This window comes from Nyctereutes procyonoides, unplaced genomic scaffold, assembly GCF_905146905.1.
Source record: "Nyctereutes procyonoides isolate TBG_1078 unplaced genomic scaffold, NYPRO_anot_genome, whole genome shotgun sequence".
In the NCBI taxonomy this organism is placed as follows: domain Eukaryota; kingdom Metazoa; phylum Chordata; class Mammalia; order Carnivora; family Canidae; genus Nyctereutes; species Nyctereutes procyonoides.
This window is the reverse complement of record NW_026575046.1, coordinates 56508105-56524180: the sequence shown is the minus strand read 5'-3', so window position 1 is coordinate 56524180 and position 16076 is coordinate 56508105.

The following is a 16076-nucleotide window of genomic DNA, read 5'->3' as shown; positions in this document are numbered from 1 at the left end:
ATATCGGCTCTTCTTGTAGTTAAAGGGACTATTTTTATCTATAAGAAGTTCACACTCTGAAAGGAATTGTAACATAAACTAAAGCTGGGGAGGAAAGGAAGATAGGTGAAACCATTTCCAATTTACCTAAGGTCAGTGGCCTGAGCGGATTCCCCTTTTAGAAAGGTCACCTTGTCTGCTGTGTGATTGACAGATTGGAAGGAAGAGTAACATGGCAACAACTGTAGAAATACAGGCCACACTTACACCTGCCTCAGCTGGTAGCATCAGGAAGGTGGTAAAGGTGGATAGAATAATCCCGAGAGGCAGAATCAATATGATAATCACTAGACCTGGAGTTTGGTCGTGATAGAAAAAAAATCTATATGTGTTCTTAGATGTCTGGTTTGGATGTTCCATGCCATTGTCAGCTTGAGAATGAGCTCAGATGATCAATTTATCTGTGGGCCTTTTCAATTTTTAAGTAACATCGACCCGGAAGACTCGAGAAGTGTTTAAATGTGAAACATCCAAAGAGAGATACTCAGTAGGCAAATGAGAATGTGCCTGGAGTTCTGCAGTAAATTCAGAGATGGTCGTAACTGAATTTCTTGTTTTAATTAAGCTGTTTTAGCTCCCTGGCAAAATCACAGGTAGGACAATGTCATCTACTCTCTGGCTTCCATCCCATGAATCTATTGAAACCTTAAGATGTGACTTTTCTAAGATGCAGTTTCCACTGATGGGGACCAGGATCTTCATGAGATTCATGTCTGGCCTTTCATCCTACTGCTCTTCCCTAATTCTGTACCTGACAAACTATTTTTTAGTCTCTTGTTTCTGCACCCATATTCAATGGATGCTCTTATTCTAACCTCTTTTTTTCAGGTGTACACAGTTTCCTTCACTTCCACACTTTGATCACGTACATACACCGTAGGTTTTATCTTTAGCTCAATGCTTTGGCCAAAGCTATAGATTAAAAATTTTAACTGATTACTTAGCTCCTCTTCATCTTCAGTCTACAGGCACCTCACCTCAGTTGGCCCATCTAAAATAAAGCCCATAATCACCTCCCAAACCATACTCCTACTGTTTTCCTAACCTAAATTAATCAGATTTCCCTAGCTGTCTGAAATAGGTGTGTCTCAACATTCATCCTTCGCTCTCACTTCCCATAAGTCATTGAAGTCTGATTTATCTTACCCCTTAAATCCTTGATGTCAGCATACTTTGAGATACACTCTTAACTGGTCTCTTTACTTCATTCTCACAATGTCATGCCTGGGTCAGCAGCAGCAGCTTCACCTGAGAACTTGTGAGAACGCTACTGAATCAGAAACTCTGAGAGTTGAGCCTAGTAATCTAGGTTTCGGCTCCAGGTGATTCTGATTCATGCTACTTTCAAGCACGAGAATGGCAGGGATTAGCGGCTTGATAGTTTGGTGACTTCGGTGAAGATTCAGGCAACCTAGATTTAGTGCATATGACGATGCATAAAGATTTCACCAGCTGTACTTTAATTTCTTCATCTGTCAATTAAGTGGGTTCAATAAGATAATCTCTAGGACAGTTACAAGAATGTTTCCAAATGCTTTCTAGGTGATAAGTCCTGTGCTAAGGGTTTGTATGCATGAACTCATTTAGAACTAAGCAAGAATAATTGAGTTAGTCATTATTTTATTCCCATAATATGTATGAATAAACTGAAGTACAATAAGATCACTTCCTGAAATCTCACAACCACTAAATGAATGCAGACTCAGATGAAAGCTAATATCTGTGATCATTCCCTTAACCTTACACTCTTCTGTATCCAAGGCTCCCTGCTCTATGGAAAGAGTGGTAAAAGGAAAGAACTGATGAAACCAATAAAACATTGAATATAATATATCTCTCTCTCATTATAATATATGATAAAAAGTCTCACATATAGTTAATATTGTATAATAAAGATAATATCATGGGGCACCTGGGTGGCTCAGAAGTTTGGCATCTGCCGTTGGCTCAGGTCTTGATCCTGGGGTCCTGGGATAGAGTCCTGCCTTGGGCTCCCCATAGGGAGCCTGCTTCTCCCTCTGCCTATGTCTCTGCCTCTCTGTGTCTGCCATGAATAAATAAATAAAATCTTTTTAAAAAATTAAAAAAGATAATATTACAATAATATAATAATATATCATATCATTTTATATAATATATAAATCATATATAATAAAATTATATACCAATTATATATTATAATAAGTTGTCATTAATATAGTGTATTATATTATTATAATATTAGAAGCCAAACCAAGCCATGCCAAGCCAAGTAAAATAGTCTCATGTTTTGATGGGCACTAAACTGTTCAACTCAGAAAATTGGAAAATTGGATTATGGTTGATGTGCAGTACCATGGGCTTGGTTCCCATTGCATTTCCCACAGTTACTTGGGGAGAATTTCTCTAGATAAATGTCATCCTGAGTGTTTAAAAAGTATATTTAATCTCTCCTAGTAATTAGTCTGCAGGCATGTATTTATGGATTGAGTAAAGTAAGGAGTTTGTTAATTTTTGTGGAGAAATAAGGGCAAATTTGTGATTTTCAGAGGTTGAAATATAACACAGGCATTGGAACATTTTTGTAGCTCAAAATAAAGAACATTGAGTGAACAGTTCAGGAGAGGTATATTTGCAAGTTTAAGTGGGTATAATTTTTCCCATATATATATATATATAATATATATATATATATATATGATTAGTTAGTCAGTTAAATGGCAGAAAATCGGGGATCCCTGGGTGGCTCGGTGGCTTAGCACCTGCCTTCAGCCCAGGGCATGATCCTGGAGACCCGGGACCTAGTCCCACAACAGGCTTCCTGCATGGAGCCTGCTTCTCCCTCTGCCTGTGTCTCGGCCTCTCTCTCTGTGTCTCTCATGAATAAATAAATAAAAATTTTAAAAAGATAAGTAAATAAATGGCAGAAAATTTTTCCCTCTCAGTCTGTGCTCCCTAGAGTATAACCTCTCTCGTTGGATGAAAAAATAATTTACCATTTCTTAAGCGTGACACCAAATACTAATTGTGGACATGTTACTGTTCCTCTCTGAAAATATCTGATCCACCAACAGCTTAGAAGCTCTTACTTCCCAATGTTCAACTCCAGATGACTTTCTGTTTCTCTACTTCCACTACACTAACCCAAAATACTGTTACCTTTGGCCCAGGCTTTTGCTACATTCCCTAATGTGCTCCCATTAAGAATTACATTATTTTTTTGAAGACACAGATTTTCTTACATAAAACCGGACAGTAGTGTATTAATTCTTTATTGCTGTTGTAGCAAATGCAGCAGGCTAAAACTGTACAGTTTTATTCTCTCACAGTTTCTGTTGGTCAGAAGCCCAGAAGTGCTCAACTAGGTCCCCTCATTCAGGTGTCTCAAAGCTGAAATCAAGATATTGGCAGAGACAGAAGATGCTTATAGTTATCCAGGTAAAAAAATGATAGGAGTTTAAGTAGGGAAAGTGAGGAATATTTTACAGAAGATAGATTATTCATTACAGGTAAATCAGGTCATCAGGCAATGATGCTCAGTTTCTAAAAAAGTAGGTCTGGTTTGACTATATGCAAGCCCACCCTGCCTTCCTTGTAGAATAGAACATGGTTCCTCCACTTTGCAGATGCCCTATGCATCTTCCTGATATTTCCCTATACATTGTAAAATCTAACCATTCAGAAACTCATCATTCCTTGAAGAAACAAACAGATAAAATGAATGACTCATATATTTGTACCTGGAACATAATATCCTACCTCTGCCTAGAAAGGTCGAGAAAGAGCCTGCTCAATGTCACCTCCCCTATGAATCCTTCCCTGCCGACCTCTCATATAAAGCATTAATTTCCATTTATGGGCTTCCAAAGCACTCTGTTTATATCATTATCACATGATTCACAAATAGGAATTGATATAAGGTTAGGGTTGTGTATATCTGTACTTCTCTATTGTGTTAGAGTCCTCTAGAGGAACAGAATAGGATGATAGATGATAGATAAAGATGATGATAGATAGATAGATAGATAGATAGATAGATAGATAGATAGATAGATAGATAGATAGATAGAGCTAGCTAGCCATGTATATTATAAGGATCTGGCTCACCTAATTATGTAAACTGAGAAGTCCCACAGCCTGTGGTCTGCAAGCTGGAGTTCTCGTCTAAGCCTGATGGCCTGGGAATTAGGAGCACCAACGGTGTCTGTACAGATTGAGTACAAGAACAGACCAATGTCTCAGTTTGAAGACAGCCAGATGGAAAGAGAGAATTCTTTCTTACTCAGCTTTTTGCTCTATTCAAGCCTCCGACTGACTGGATGAGACCTACCCCATTGGGAAGGCAATCTGCTTTACTCAGTCTACCCATTTAAATGTGAATGTCATGAAGAAACACCCTCACAGACACACTCAGAATGATGTTTAAGCAAATATCTGGGCACCGCATGTCCCAAGCAAATTGACATAAAATTTGCCATCATGTCTATCTACACCATGATTTTCAAATTAGGGATAACTTTATACCCTGGCAGTGTCAAGTGTATAAGAGGTGTTCAGTAAATATTTGTTAAATAAATAAATACACTTTATTAATATTATCAGCTCTCCAGCCATTTGGGGTTAAAAAAAAAAAGTACCATGAAACATGAACTCACTGGGTAAAAAAAAAAAAACCATCTAGCACTGATCTGTTTGTTGGTTTCAGGGCTGCACATGTTTCCTAAATGCAGCACAGCTGACAATCTTAAAAGTGAACAAGAAGAGCTACTTTGTCCCATAATATGCATTTATGGGATGAATAAATAAAACCTCCATTAAAGAAAGATCTGTTAGTGTGCAACCACATACTTGACTGAACTTCAGCTTCTTCATCAATCTAGTCTTCTTGTTCTGTTTTCTCTGGAATGGTTGGTGCTTGGGGTGCAAAACTCTATCAAGGGGTTCTGGAATCCCCCAGGAGTTTCAGTTAAGCTATCTTCCATTCCGCTCATTTATAAGGAACTCTTGAGAAAATTAATAAACCTTCTTGTTCTTGTCCTCCTCTTCCTCTTCTTTTTTCCTCCTCTTCCTCCTTCTTCTCTACCACCTTCCTTCTTCCCTTTTTTCTTTCCCTCCCTCCTTCATTTATAGAGATGATTATTATAGGGTGTTATGGCAATCAAATAAGTCATAGCAGAAAAAAATCAGAAACCTTTTGAGACCAACCATTACCCATTGTTCTATCTCGTGCAGTCTAAATACTCTCAGGAAGGTCTTTTCCAAGCTGCAAAAGCCCTCCTTAAACAAAATTGGCTTTCGTAGATTTGATTTATAGTAATGCAATTGGTGCGCATTATGATCCTGAGATTTAGGGACATAATTATAATCTGGAGGAGATGTTCAAGAGTATAAATAAAATGGAAAAAGAGAGGTAAAAATCTATGAACTGTACATTAATATGGTAAGTTAATACACTGCTATATAAAGGGAACTTCCAGCCAGGACTTTACTCAGCCCCAAACAATGAGCCCTTGCATCTTCCTATAGATTTGTTGAACAAAAATGTTATAATATCCCCATAAAGCCATATCAAAATAATATTCAAGGTAGTCCTTGTTTGGACAATAAAAAATACTGAGTTTTATCACATTGAGCAAATGCACTAATGAAATATCAGGATGAACTACCTCTTCAGCAACTGAAGGCTTTCATTAAATATTTATATATACCATGTAGAGTGGGAAAGAAAGTAAAGATCCACAACTTTCTCACATTGTAATGAGCTCACTAGAACTTCACTTCTTGGGTGCTGAGAAAATTAATACTTTATCATGATGCATAGAAACATAGAATTTAGAGCTAGAAGATGATGAGTAATAAATTGGTCAAATACTACATTCCATAGATAAGGAATCTGATGTTTAGAGTTAGAATAAGAGAAATTGTAGGTTAAAAAATTATATGCATTATATATATAATATATATGACCTAGGATTAATATTCATATATATTAAATATATTCACATGTTATATATGTATATATTTATATACATTATCTATTCATATATGTTATCTATTTATGTATATCATATTTTCATATATATTAAATTTAGAGAGAAAAACTAATATGAGAATCTGTCCTTCTGGGAAAAACCTAATGTTTTTATTCCTATACTTTTAATCATTCAAATTCTACCTTAATTTTGCTTTTCTAGTAAAAGAAAGACTATTGCAGCACATCCAGAAAGAAGAAATCAGTATATAGACACTCAGGAAATTCAAGATTCAATTTCTGACAGATTGTACCATATTATTCCTGCAGCAGGGAGGGGGATTTATAGGTATTGGTCCATTCAGAGCTGGATAAAAGAAGAACGAAGAAACCTGGTCACATCATGTCTATTATGATAATCAAAATAAACATCTGGCCCAATAGTAGACTGAAAATATACTATATATTTTTAATGCAGTTGAAGAAATACACATAACATTGAAAAAAGTCACAAAGAGTATCCATATGCTTTGTTCTTAAGGTGAACACACTCCCAATATCTTTTCCAAACCTACCAAGAAAATCAAGTTCGTTTGATATATTCTGTGGTCCCCCACCTCAATGTTTAAGTTGATAGTAGTCAATAACTCATATTTAAACTAGTAACATTTAGGATTACAGAAACAAAAAGCAGATCAATTCCCTGTAATTTCTCTTCCTTGAACTCATACATGACCTGGGTAGGTATCCACATGGTAGTTCCCTCTCAAATATTTTTTTTCCTCTCAAATATTATTACTGACTTAGGTCAATTAACTCTTTCCTACTGTTGACAATTACAGTATATGCATCTCTTACTTCTTTATTCACTCTAGGACTTTGCCAGTTATTTAAAAATCTTGGAGAATGAAGATTCTGTAGAATTTGTGGTAGAAGAACATGGGAAGAGATCATAAACTCAACTGAGCACATTGCGTTAGCATGGTACAGAGAACTGTGGAGGCAAAATTTCAATTAATATGAGTATGAATGGAGACCTCATTTTGCACACCACACTCTATCACTGTTGACACCCATCCCTCCAAGGCCACAGAATAAAACCTTCCTTCTCATAGAAAGAGAGCACCATTCAATGCAATGGCCCTCTCTACTGTGAGACTAAATTAGCCTTGCTCTGGGAATGAGATCATTTAAATAGTCACATGAAATAGAACTTTCTTCATGCATTGTTCCAGAAGAGAGAAAAAATTGTCAAGCTTCTGAAAAATATCAATATCAATTTATAAAAGGAAGAGTTAAGTGGAAGCATATGACACTAAAAACAGTATAGAGTCTTGGCCTGTCTGTCCTCACTGGACTAAGTGCCAGCAATGAATATAAAAAAAAAAAATACAGGAGGAACCTATCAAGGTTTGGAGGTGTACACGTGTATGAGAGGGTCTACAGTACTAGTTACCAGATAAGGCATAAGGTTAGTAGTTTCACAGATACTCCTCATACCTTTGGGCAAAACTAAGTAATGACAGCTTATACTTACATACTATTTACTGTGCTAGACACCACTCTAATTGCTTTACACATATTAACTAATTTAATCCTCACAATACCATATGTGTGGAATTGTTATTCTGACTTCACAAATAATGGCTTGGAGATACAGTTAAGTAACTTCCTTAAGGTAACACAGCTAGTAAATGGAAAAGTTGGGATTTGGAAGGTAGTCTATGGTATAATTCCCCTATGCTTACATCTTTAGAGTGAGTCCCTAGAACACTGCCCCTGTACTTCACAGGATATCAAAGGTTCCTGAGGGTTGCCTTGTCAATGGTAGTGGAGAATGCAGATCTATAGTCTTTCTAGAGATGAGCAGGGTGTTGGCAGGACTAATACCTAACTGGTGTGCCCAGTACATCTCAACTGGATATCAAAATGGAAATCCTTCTGACTGACAGGAAAAGAGCAGCTGCCCTAGGCCCTGAGTGCCTCCCACTCTCCAAACCCTTCTTAGCATCATTTTAAGAGGACTCCGCACAAAACATGAAATAAAGGGTTAAAATGGGCACAGATTCCATTCCACTGCTCTGGTTGTCAGTTGCTGCACCATACCACTTGGAGTACTGTTTTAGATACAAGCTCTGGGTACCAGACGAGGTGAGGTTCTTTAGGGAAATGCTATGATAGGCTGCATGTCTTAAGGTGCAATGAAGTTCCATCTGACTCTCAGAGGATTCTCTAAAGTAGAGGGAGCTGTACAGAAAATAAGCCTGCTCTTGAAGAGTACAGTGACCCATTTGTCTCCACCAGTACTAAGGATCCCTTGTGCTATGGGTACATGAGGTATGGGCTAGCAGAGGGCACCCCACCAGCCCTCAGGACACTACTCCCTCTAGAGAGCCAATCCTGAAAACTAACCCTCCACTCCTAGTGCTCACTGTTATGACTGGCAGTGGTGGACACTTGATGGCTAGGAGAGATCAGTGACTGGTGAAAATGAAGGATCAAATATGGAGAAGCATAGAACTGAAACTGATTTAAACATCCCAAGTTGATGGAGAGTCACTGGAATAGATCACATGATCTGCCAATTTCAACACTAAATCTCTTGGCAGAAAGCAGGTGGGGGTGCCAGTAGGAAGAAGAAATGACATTTGTTTCATGTTCAAGGGTCTAATTATTAAAATAGCATTTCCCCCACTCATGTTACAATACATTATGAAATATCAGAGGTGGAAGGAATGAATAATGGAAGTGATTTAGGCAGATCTCTGACCCTTTAAGGAACTTTCTCTATAGCACTCTTAAAACATGGCCATCTAGCCACATTAAATAATCCCATAAAGAGGCAGTCATAATTTTACAATGAAATACTAATATTTAAAGGTAGATATGCATTAAAAGGTCTTTTTTGTATTTGCACAGTACACTGTAATTCGAAAAATGCTTTCACCCACATTATCTTATTGTCTCATCATTACAGCTCATGTTGGGGTACAGGGTCAGATGTTTAGAACATCTACTCCAATTGTAGGAACTTGAGAACTAGAAAATGTAGGCAATTAAATGAATTTATTCTGACCTCAGTAGAGTACTCCCAAGAATTAAAAAAGGGTTTTCCTGTGATTATTTTCTTCCCATTTGAATCACTCTCTTTTGAATAAAAGCAAGATGTAGCAAAACTTCCTGCTTACTTACTAACAATCCAGTTAATTGAAGGTTCAATTAAGATTTTTCTTTATGAGTAGCCATTATTGGTCCTTGCCCTCTCACGACCTCTTAACCCTTATTCATGTTTCAGACTTTGCTAATGGAAGATGAGAAATACCTGTCCGCCAGAGAGCATGCACACAATACACAGACACACATTCACTCATCCATCCACACCATCAAACTGTTTGAAGACTATCAATTCTTAGTACTTGAAAATTTACCATATAGACAAGTGTTTGGCTTCATATTGGATTTTTAAAAATGAAAATACTTCCATGTGTGTCATTAACTTTGGTGTGAACCTTGATAATTTAATCAAATTCTTCCACTTTTTTTGGGAGCAATTAGATATTTAGGCAGGAATTTGAATTAGGGAGTAGAACAGGGGAAAGAAAAGAGTAGAGAGAGGTGAGTTTTCAGTGTATAGTATGAGAAGACCTAGTTAGGGATATTTTTAAGTTAGAAAATGGAAAGGAGTGGCAGAGTAGATCATGGGAGGGGAAGAATCAGAGACAATGGCAATGATAACATGGACAAATTTCGGGATAAAATGTCTAAACGTAGGCATTCCTCAGATATATTGCATGTTTGGTTCCAGACCACTGCAATAAAGTGATTATCACAATAAAGCAAGTAAAATGAATTTTTGGTTTCTCAATGGATATAAAAGTCATGTTACCCTATACTGTAGTCTATTAAGTATGCAGTAGCATTATGTCTAAAAAAAACAGTGTTCATACCTTAATAAAAATACTTTGTTGCTAAAAAAAAAGGCTAACCATCATTTGAGCTCTCAGGGATTCATAATGTTTTTGGTGGTGGAGGGTCTTTTCTTTTTTTTTTTTTTTTCTTTTTTTTTAAGACTTTTTATTTATTCATGACAGACACAGAGAGAGAGAGAGGCAGAGGCACAGGCAGAGGGAGAAGCAGGCTCCATGCAGGGAACCTGACGTGGGACTGGATCCCCGGTCTCCAGGATCACACCCCGGGCTGGAGGTGGTGCTAAACCACTAGGCCACTGGGGCTGCCTGGAGGGTCTTTTCTTGATACTGATCAGGGTGGTGGTTGCCAAGGTTGGGGTGGCTGTGGCAACTTCTTAAAATAATACAACGGCGAACTTGGCCACTTTGATAGCTTCTTCCTTTCATGAGCAATTGCTCTGTAGCTTGACATGCTGTTTCATAACATTTTATCCACAGTAGAACTTCTTTCAAAATTGGAGTCAATCTTCTCAAGTCCTGACAGCACTTTATCAACAAGTTTATGGAATATTCTAAATCCTTTCTTGTCATTTCAACAGTCTTCACTGCATCTTCACCAGGGCTAGATTTCATCTCAAGAAACCACATTTATTGCTCACCCGTAAGAAGCAATTCCTCATCTGTTAGGCTTTTATTATGAGATTGCAGCAATTCACTCACATCTTCAGGCTACACTTCTAAGTCTAGTTTTCTTGCTGTTTCTACCACATTTGTAGTTACTTCCTCCATGAAGTCTTGAATCTCTGAAAGCCACTCATGAGGATTGGAATTAAATTTTTCCGAATTCCTCTGGATGTTGACATTTGACCTCTTATAAATCATTAATGTTCCTAATGGCATATAGAATGGTGAATCCTTTCCAGAAAGCTTACAATTCATTTTGCCCAGATCCATCAGGGGAATTATAATGTATGGTAGCTATAGCCTTACAGTTTTATTTCTTAACAACACTTGAAAGTCAAAATTACTTTTTGTCCATAGGCTAGACAAATGGATGTTATGTTAGCAGCCATGAAAACATTATTCTCATTGAATATCTCCACCAGAGCTCTTTAGTGACTAAGAACATTGTCAGTGAACAGTAATATTTTGAAAGGAATCCTCTTTTCTTCACAGTAGATCTCAGTAGTGGGCTTCAAATATTTAGTAAACTATGTTGTAAACAGATGTGTTATCATCTGAGTTTTTCTGGTTCCATTTATCAAGCACAAGCAGAGTATATTTAACATAATTCTTTAGGGCCCTAGGATTTTCAGAATGGTAATTGAGCATTGGCTTCAAGTCACCAGCTATGTGACCCCCCCACCCCCCAAGAGAGTTAGCCTGTCCTTTGAAGCTTTGAAGACAGGTATTGGCTTCTCTCAGGCTATGAAAGCTGTAGATGACATCTTCTTCCAACATAAGGCTGTTTCATTTACATTTAAAGTATGTTGTTTTGTATAGCCACCTTTATTAATTATCTTAGTTAGGTCTTCGGGATAACTCACTACAGCTGCTACATTAATTAGTACTTGCTGCTTCACCTTGTACTTTCATGTTATGAAGACAGTCTCTCTCCTTAAACTTTATGAATCAACCTCTGCTAGCTTCAAACTTTCCTTCTGCAGCTTTCTCGCCTCTCTAAACCTTCATGGAATTAAAGAGTGTTAGGGCCTTACTCTGGATTAGGCTTTGGTTTAAGGGAATGTTGTGACTGGTTTGATCGATCCAGAGCACTAAAACTATCTCCATCTGTGCAATAAGACTGTTTTGCTTTCTTATCATTCACATGTTCATTGGACAGTACTTTTAATTTCCTTCATGAACTTTCCTTACCTTTATGATTTGGGTAATTATTTGGCACAAGAGGCCTAGCTTTTGACGTCTTCCTCACTAAGAATCATTTCTAGATTTTGATGTAAAGTGAAAGACATGTGACCTTCCCTTTCATTCAAACCCACAGAGGCCATTGTAGGATTATGAATTGGCTTAATTTCAATATTGTTGTGTCTCAGAAATAGGGAGGCCCAAGGAGAAGGAGAGAGAAGGGATAGCAGCTGGTCAGTGGAACAGTTACAACACACACATTAATGGATTAAATATGCTGTCTTATAAGGTACAGTTCATGGGACCCCAAAACAATGACAATAATAGCATCAAAGATCACAGGTCATACATCACCATAATAAATATAATACTCTTGAAAAAGCTTGAAATATTGTGAGAATTACCAAAAATGTGACACAGAGATATAAAGTGAGCAGGAATTGGAAAAAAGACTTGCTTGACTTGGGGTTGCCACAAATCCTCAATTTGTAAAAACAAAACAAAACAAAACAACAACAACAACAACAAACCCCCCCACAATATCTATAAAGCCCATTAAAGCAAAGTGCATTGGATATCTGGGTGGCTTAGCAGTTGAGCACCTGGAGGCATGATCCTGGAGTCCCAGGATTGAGTCCCACATTGTGCTCCCTGCATGGAGCCTGCTTCTCCTCCCTCTGCTCGTGTCTGCCTTCTCTGTGTCTCTCATAAATAAATAAAATCTTAAAAAAAAAAAAAAGCAAAGTGCAATGAAACAAGATATGCATATACTCAGCAGCATTCACTGGACATTTCCTTCAAGAGATTTAAGGTCTAAATGGGGGGCTAGAAGATGATTAAAAGTCATTAAGAAACACATAGTCTATTCCATATATATGAACACTTAAAAAATACCTTGTTAAATGATAAAATGTTCAAACAAAAAGACACTAGAGACGGTCTAGTCAAAAGGACGAGCATACATAAACAGAAAAAAGAATATATTCTGTATAAGAAACAATTCATGAGTAAAAACTTGACTCCAATTATTTCTCCATCTTTTATACATCCATCCAATCTATATTTATTGAGTTCCTACTATGTGTAAGACACAGTGCTGTTAGTATCTGAAGAAGAGCTGGGGACCCACCAGGAAGAAATGAAGCAAGTTTCCAGAGAAATGGTGAAAAGACTTTGGGATGATTATTTCTACACCATCTCAAGAGGCTTTTGAAAACCAGACTGAACACTTTGAATTTCATCCATTAGGCATTGGAAGCTATTCTATATTTCTTTTCTCTCCTTTGAAAATGGATTGTGTACCTAAACTTCTACTCTTTAAAGAACCCTGTTTTGAAATTATAGACTTAAGGTGGAGAAATTTCTGAAGAAACCATGTTATTTCCATCTAAAAATTTAATGTTCCACTCTTTAAATGGCATTTTCAGAGAAGATTTCAGTAAAATGAATGTTGCCAAAAGGAACCTATAATTCCCAAAGGAAGCAATATTAATTAGAGAAATATGTGCCTCTGAATTCATCCAATTTGCATTTCATTTTATGGTTTATTTTTTGCAAACAGTTTACGAAATGATTGCAGTTGCAGATGGTTAAATTATTACCATCAGATGGCTGCCATGACTGATATTACAGAAAAGGATAGAATCTGGTTCTTCATAAATAGAAGAAAATAAGTCTTCAGCTTAAAAAAAAAAAAGTGTGTCTTTCCACTATGACTGGACTTTGATGGCAGTGAGCCCAATAGAACGTAAGAAGGAATCAATCTTTTGGAAGGTCCAGATTGGCCAAGAATGCTTGCCAAATCAAATTTGTCCTTCATATCTAGAAAGCAGCTACCCCAGTTTTTGTGACTTTCTTTAACAAGTTTGGCTGTTATAGACTTTGGAGTTAGGTGGGCCTTATAAGAGGATGCTAGATTCCATATCTAGCCAATACTAGCTATCATGACCAACCATTCTGGTTTGCCCAACACTGTTCCAGTTTTAGCACTGAAAGTCCCTCATTCTAAGAAGCCCCTAAGTCTTGGGATAGACTGGTATAGTTGATAATTCCTGGCTCATAATCTTCATGGAAAATTGGTAATTGGTGCCAGCACAACATTTTTTTTTTCGGTGAGAGCAAAGATAAAGTGTTTCCAGAAAATTATATAGGTCATTCATCTTCCACGTATCAATAAAAACTCGATTTAAGCATAATCTTTCATAGCTTAGCGTATGCTAGGCTGTGATTATTGTAGTTACAAGCAAGTGAAAGATTTTATATGTGAATGCTATCTACTAACACTATTCAGGTTAAAGCACCATTTAAAAAGATTTCACATAGTAATAGAAAAAAGTCATTTCTAATGATCTCCACTTATAGAAAAGCATATATAACTACAAAATAATTGCTGTATAAGCAACTAAAGTTAGGCTTCATTACAAATGAATGTCAATGCATTTCACCTAGATACAGACAGAACTAAATCAAGCACAGCGTTTTCAGCATTTATTAAACATTTAATAGATTCTTGATAGACCTTTTCTCTGTTCTAGACTCTGCTGGGCTTGGCAGTGATAGTGGAAAATGAAAATGTATAAAGCCTCTGTAATCATAAATATGCTAAGATGAAGAGAGACAAAGCATGGGTATCTCTGAGAGAACTGAGGGGAAAGAGGCAACTGGTTGGGTATTGATGGGGTTATGGATGTGGGTGGGTGGTAAGGAAGAAGAGGGGGGTTCCTTGGAGAAAGCAACTTTAACGTAACATCTGCAGCATGTGCAATACTACAAGTTAGTTGGGAAGTATCATCATCAGGCCTTGGCAATAAATTCATTGACTAAGGGTATGATGTGGAGGGAAGTATTAGTACCTTCCAAATTTTTGGTCTTGAGTACTTGGGTTTCTGGTGTTGCTTAGAGATAACAGATCAGTGAAGGAAGATAGTGAATTTTGCTTTAAAATTTAAAGACTATTTGACACCAATGGCAAAGCAAACCTGTTGGTTCAAGGGTTGCCCGGAGTAATGAAGGATGGTGAGCTTTATTTACCTGAAGAGTAATGTTTATGTTCCTGAGAACATACAGTAGAGCTAAAACAAAATGAGTAAATGAAAAACTACTCCTGACAGATTATAATGATATAGATATAGGTGATGGGGCTCTTTCACGTGCATTAGCAATTTGTGTCTTACACTGCATTGGCAGATAAACAGTACCCAGAATTAGAAATATTAATAATATTAATATTAATATATTCTACTCTGCATTTTTAGACCGTTGCTACTCAAACAGTTGTTGGTTAACTAGCAGCTTTAGCATCTCAGGGCAGCTTAGCAGAAATGAAGAGTCTAGGGCTTCACCCTTTCTAGTGAATCAGAATTTGCATCCTAACAAGACCTTCCAGTGATGGGAACATTGAAAGTTAAGAAGCACTGCTTCAGGCCACCCTTAAAAAACTTCTTTGGCTTCAGAGTATCACACTCTTAAGAAAATCACAGCCACCTGGAAAAATGTGAAGAGAATATGTGAAGAGAATACAGTTAGAACAGTAAGGAAACTCAACAGAAGGAATAGAAAAGCTTAGCCAAGAGATACACTGATGTTCTAGGGGTATGGATTTTCTTTCTTCAAAACTACTCAAGGTCTGTCATGCGAATGCCAAAGTTAAAATTAGGACCAACGAATAAAACAAAAACAAAATACAAGAAATGTGTTTTAGCTCAATATAAAGCAGAATCCCGAAGAGAAAAAAAATGTATCCAAAAATGTAAAGGAGTTGAGGGTTGACGGTATCTGTAAATTTGCTAACACTAGAAATAAACAGAAGAGGAAGGAAAAAGGAAATCATTAGTATTTATTTTGTCAATATGATCCACGTACTCTATTGTGCTTTGTGTATTCCTCATTTTACCAGATGTCTCCCTTCATAATCATTACGGAAGATAAAAAAGCAGACAAAACATGGTACAAATCACAAAAGTTAAAACACTGAAAGCTCGAGCTGGTTTCATTAACCCTATTGGCTCGATTCCATGGCAATTAGAATGGCCATAGTGAGTTTTTCTCTTCTATTTTACTGCTTATAGCTAGCTGTGCCTTGTCTTGGGCCCTCTACCCACCTCCTCCCAACGCTAACCAACACATTTTTCACCCAATTTTTATCTTTATTTCCTACATGTGGATGCACAGGTTCTCTTCCATTTTATTGGGTGGCAATTTTGAAATCTTTAAGTGGTAATGGGAGTTGAGCATGGTTTATGTTGGCCATTAGGGCTTGTCTGAGTTGGGAACTATGCAAGGTGTAAGGATGTCTGCAAGGTCAAGCTTCAGAG